Genomic DNA, 6,070 nt, shown 5'->3' on the forward strand with positions numbered 1-6,070 from the left:
AAAATAAATTAATCAACTAGGGAAGAAAACAATGCATACTTTGACACCTCCCAAAAAAGGGCTGATCAGGTGCTTAGTATTTAGCTCAAAAATCAAAGTTCTCAGATTGGCTCGAAAACTATATCACTGTTTCTGTCTCGTCAAGATGATCGCAACACAATTCGTTTCACCAAAAATAGAGTCCAAATGATGGAGAAAAGTCCTGTTGTTCGTTTTCCTAAACAGTTAAAAAAATTGCAGAATAGGACAGAATGATGACATGGCAGCCCAGTCAGCGAGGGGAATCTTCTTCAGTTTTCGCTCAATGGGGCTGTGACAAGTGTCACCTCTGGATTCACCAGTTTGGTTGTGTGAAGGTGAAATTGCCTAGTTGGCTCCAAGGTGGAATTTGAATTTGTTTTTATTTTAATATTATTATATATGATATATATAACTATTATTTATATTATATAGTTTTTTTAACTATATATATATATATATATATATATATATATATATGTTGGGAACGGGTCCCCTGGGGTCAATTTTGGGGTTAAACACCCAAGTTTTGGGGCAGAAGGCCCGAATTTTGTGTAAAGAAATGTAAAGTCTCTGCATTTTGTGGTCACGGAGCGCGAAGATGTCTAAAGTTAAAAGGGTTTTCCACCCTTAGTCTAGATAAGTTGTGTCAGTTTTGGAGATCTACCCATGGTCTGCGGTCCGCAGACCATGGGATTGTATAAAAAGGGAAGTCTTAGAAGATCTAACAAGACAGTAAGTAAGTAAGAAGTCATGAGTCATTGGTAAGTTTGGGTGAGCTAAGAGCGAGAGTCTTAGCATAGGAAGAGGCTCTACAGCTGAGTGCGCAGAGGCCTAGGGTGGAAGTCTGCAGCTGAGTGCGCAGACCCCTACAGCTGTGTGCGCAGGGCGGATAGAGTCTGTACTGGGAACTTGAATCATAAATAAAGAGAAGTATTCTGGAATCACTGTGTTTTCTGTCTTTAATTATTGCATGCGATTATGATATGTTAAGTTCTGGGTTTACATTATAATGTCAAATTGATGCGTGAATGTATCTATTTCTATCTTTTTTTTTTAACACAAGTAAGAATGTATGTTTATGCGAAGGTAATCTTAATTGCATGATAAAGTTGGCTAACCACTAAGATAATTAGGGAAACGAGACATTAATATAGTTACAGAGGAGCGTAATTGCCTGAAACATTGTTTAGGGTTGCGCAATGGAGAGTTGGATACCTTCGCGGAGGTTCTGAAGGACGGAAGAGGAATTACATCAATAAGCCCTCAAGGCTTATCGATCTACACGAAGGTGGGGATTTAGGTATAAAACTGACATCACAACCATCTTAGGGTGCGGAAACTTGGTTTCTACATCCCCCCATACTACTTCGGGTGAGACTTCGGTCTGCGCTCCGCGGACTAATGCCGAAAGGGCCAGTAGTGTAGGGATTTGCTTGGATACCTAATGCTGAAGTTGGGTCAGGGCCCATCAAGGCAACAAATGGTTCCGTTTTCGGGACCCCATGTTGGGGGCCTGTTGGGAACGGGTCCCCTAGGGTCAATTTTGGGGTTAAACACCCAAGTTTTGGGGCAGAAGGCCCGAATTTTGTGTAAAGAAATGTAAAGTCTCCGCATTTTGTGGTCACGGAGCGTGAAGATGTCTAAAGTTAAAAGGGTTTTCCGCCCTTAGTCTAGATAAGTTGTGTCGATTTTGGAGATCTACCCATGGTCTGTGGACCATGGGATTGTATAAAAAGGGAAGTCTTAGAAGATCTAAGAAGACAGTAAGTAAGTTAGAAATCATGAGTCATTGGTAAGTTTGGGTGAGCTAAGAGCGAGAGTCTTAGCGTAGGAAGAGGCTCTGCAGCTGAGTGCATAGAGGCCTAGGATGGAAGTTCACAGCTGAGTAAAGAAGTATAAAGAGAAGTATTCTGGAACCACTGTGTTTTTTGTCTCTGATTATTGCATGCGATTATGATATGTTAAGTTCTGGGTTTACATTATAATGTCAAATTGATGCATGAATGTATCTATTTCTATATGTTATTTGAACACAAGTAATAATGTATGTTTACGCGAGGGTAATCTTAATTGCATGATAAAGTTGGCTAACCACTAAGATAATTAGGGAAACAAAACAGTGATGTAGTTACAGAGGCGCATAAGTGCCTGAATCATTGTTTAGGGTTGCGCGAAGGACAGTCAGATACCTTCGCAGAGGTTCTGAAAGACGGAAGAGGAAATACATCGATAAGCCCTAAAGGCTTATCGATCTACACGAAGGCAGGGATTAAGGTAGAAAACTGACATCACAACCATCTCAGGGTGCAGAAACTTAGTTCCTGCATCTCCCCATACTACTCGCGGTTGATGCCGAAAGGGCCAGTAGTGTAGGGATTTGCTTGGCTGCCTAATGCTGAACCTGGGTCAGGGCCCATCAAGCCAACAATATATATATAATAAACATTATACCAAAGTCCTAAATCCACATATATCTAAATTATATACCGCATTTAAATGTTTTGAGATGTGGTATATGCAAAGTCAAACTATATCCAAGCATCGTATATGTATTGGAAATGCGCATATATAAATCCACATTAAAGTCTAAATTCTAAGTTTGAATATGGCAATGTTTTGAAATGGGAGGCAAAATATATTAGGGATGGGCGGAGGGTGGGTTTGAACCCGTGACCTCCCCCTCCCAAATTCCATGCCATACCAACGGACCACCGGTGAAACCATTGAAATAGTTCCCCACGAAATTTTATTTAACGCATACAGTGCCGACGAAGGGGGAAGGAAGGGAGCCAGCCTTGCGGGCCAGCCCCCACCCCATGCAAGCATGCGCCCAAACCAAGGGTTGGGGCCAGCGCTAAGTGCGTCCTTAATCACATTTAACAATTAATTAAATCAATTTAATATTAATTCACTGGAGTTTAAGTTGGAGGTGATTTCGGCGGAGCGCAAAACTCGGAAAAACTGCCAGTTTTGGCAGGCTTAACTAGAGTCTCTCCAGATTTAGCGGTGTTTCCTAGGGAAAAATTAAATGAAGCATATCTTGCTCAATTTTCGACCAATTTTGGAAAATGAATAGTCAATTTTGGATGATTTCAACCTTCTGAATACATTGGTACATGTTTTAGAGGCAATAGAAGACTTCTAAAGGTGATTTTTCCATAGGGAAGTTCAAGGAAGCTTAGAGCCACCAGGGAAGGGGTCATAGCCAGAGCAACCAGAGTCAGTTTTCAGAGATCCAATCGTCATTTTTGGCTAATTTTGACATTCTGAACACATTGATGCAGATATTAGGAGCCATAGAGCTTTGTAAACAACATTTGTTCCACATTGAGATAATACATAGAAAAAGCCATGGAAGTTGGACCAAGGAGATGTAGCCCAGGAAGGGTGAACTCCATCGTCAAAACATTTTGTTAATGTGTCTCTTTGATGGTTTTCTACATTGTACATGTTTGTTGTTCATTATTAGTTTTTGAAGCTATTTTTATCATGAATGTCTTGTTTAACTTATAGAAATTTACCTGTTTGTAAGCACCAACAACTAAGGAAACCTCAACACAAAAAGAAATAAGAAATCACATGTTTATAAATGTGTAATTGTTATTAGCACAAAAAAAATAATCATACAAAAACAGATCAAGTTAGTATTAGAGCAGGTTGAATTGCTTGATTGATTAAGTTTGTGCAATTAGGGTTTTAATGGTTGCAACATTGTGATGCTTACAAGGTTAAAGTTGTAGAAAGGAGAAGGGAAGCTATTGGTTGCAACTCCTGAGGTAATGCCCAGAAGAAGGAGAGCCACAAGGCCACAATCTCCACCACCCAAAGTTTCAATTTCAGTTTCACTTGAAACTCCTCAAGTTTTGTCTTCAACTGGGATTGAAGAGGTACAATCAATACAAATTTCTGGGCCTGAATCCATAGCCATTATGTTTGGAGAAAGAGAGCCTGAAGGTCCCTCTTCCGAAGAGGAAGAATTTAAGAAAACTTTCTATACTTTGACTGAAATGGTTAAAGTCCTCTATGAAGAGAGGAACACCAGAATGGTTGGAGAGAGTTCTAAACCTCCACATGGAGAAGCAAGCTCAGAGGACAAAAAATATGAGAAGAAGGATTCCAAAGGGAATGGTGGAAAGCCACCTCAATCTCCACCATCCTCATCATATTCCTCATCATCTCCATCATCTCACACAACATCATCTTCCACTACCACCAATGAAACTTCCCATACTCATTCCAAAGCCCCAAAATGAAAAACTCCATTACTGAAATTGGACATAAAATTCGAACTTCCCATGTACAGTTGGGAGGTGAATGCAGAAAAATTGGACAATTGGATTTGAAAGTTAGAGGTATACTGCAGAATTCAGAACCTTCAAGAAGATGGCATAAAGACCCAATTGGCTTCACTGAGGCTAGAAGGAGCTGCGCTAGTTTGGTGGGAAGCAAAGACTTAAGAGGAAATGAAAATCCATGGTAAGATATCCATCACTTGGGTTGAATTTGTTTCTACAATTAAAATACAATTTTATTCTTTAGCCTTTATGCAAAAAGCCATTAATAGTTTGCAGAATTTTAGGCAGATTAAAGGCCAAACAGTCCAAGATTATACACAGGAGTTTAGGAAAAGAGCTTTGTTATTAGGTGTGAATTTGAATTCTCAAGATACACTATTGAAATATATTGGGGGTTTACATTCCTATCTTAAACACACTATTATTATGTTTAATCCAACTAAATTAGATGAAGTATGTGTGCAAGTCATGCACCTTGAATCTAGAGGAAAGAACACTTATGAAGATAGTAGTAATAAAAATCCACCTAAGGGTAGGGAGAAAGAGAAAAGAGGAAAATGGAAAGGGAAGAAAAATGCAAGTGTGAAGAAAGGAGGGGAGAAAGTTATCTGTAAACACTATTCAAAAGAGGGACATAATGAGGATAATTGTTGGAAATTGCATCCAGAAATGAGACCAAATAAGTTCAACAATAAAGGGAAACCGAAAACCATTTGTATCACTCAAGAAGATTTATGTTTTGAATCAGGTGATGAAAACAAAATCACTGTCATGGGAATAAAAGGAAAACAAGATATTGCAAGCACTAGTTCACAAAACTGTAACACTACTACTACTCCAGACGAAAAGAGACAAATTGAGTTATTTCATGTTAGGGTCATTTCTAAACACACCAAGATTGGCACACTCTTTGATAGTGGGTCACAAGCGAATCTAATCTCTAAAGACTTAGTCAATAGATTGAATCTTGAAACTTTACCTCACCATAAACCATACCCTTTGGGATAGATAACAAGAGACACTAGTTTATAGGTTACAAAAAATGTTTGTTTAAGTTTGCAATCACTGCAAATTTTGTTGGCGAAGTAGAGTTAGATGTGTTACTACTTGATATTTCAGGGGTGGTGTTAGGTAGTCCATATTTGTATGACCGAAAAACAGTCTTTTACTGCCATGAAAACAAGTATCACTTGTTCAAGGATGGTGTGGAGTACATAGTGAGAGCCCATCGCAAAATATGAACACTTCTTTGGTCAATGCAGGGCAAGCAAAAATACTAGTGAATTCAAGTAAAAGTTTGGTACTTCTCATGTTCAAGCGAGATGATTATATTGTTTATGAAAATGTTGTTGCATGTAATGTAAGTTTCAATTCTGATTTGGTTGGTTCAGTTCATCAGAGTGATGAAGTATTTCAGGTTGTGAAAGAATCATCCTTCAAGGAGAAAGAAACTTCACATGAAATATATTTGCGGCAAGAAGTTTCTCTTTGTGATGTTAGCATGCAAGGGTTGAAAAAATTGGAAAGTGTAGAGACACCAATTCAATGCAAAATTTTGTTGAACAATGGGCTCATTCAATTATCCTTTACGCCATGTTGTGCATCGATGGTTATGGTGTCAGAGAGGAATGGTAAGTATTTCAAGAAAGAGTACAAAATGAGTAGTTTTCGCCAAAGCAAAGTTGTAAAAAGTGGTCAGTGTAAGAAAATACATAACACCAAACAAGAATGATTTGTATGGCTTTTAATGTTGT

Source organism: Pinus tabuliformis, chromosome 3_1, assembly GCF_031772625.1.
Source record: "Pinus tabuliformis cultivar Carrire ecotype Pingquan chromosome 3_1, CPIR1, whole genome shotgun sequence".
NCBI lineage: Eukaryota > Viridiplantae > Streptophyta > Pinopsida > Pinales > Pinaceae > Pinus > Pinus tabuliformis.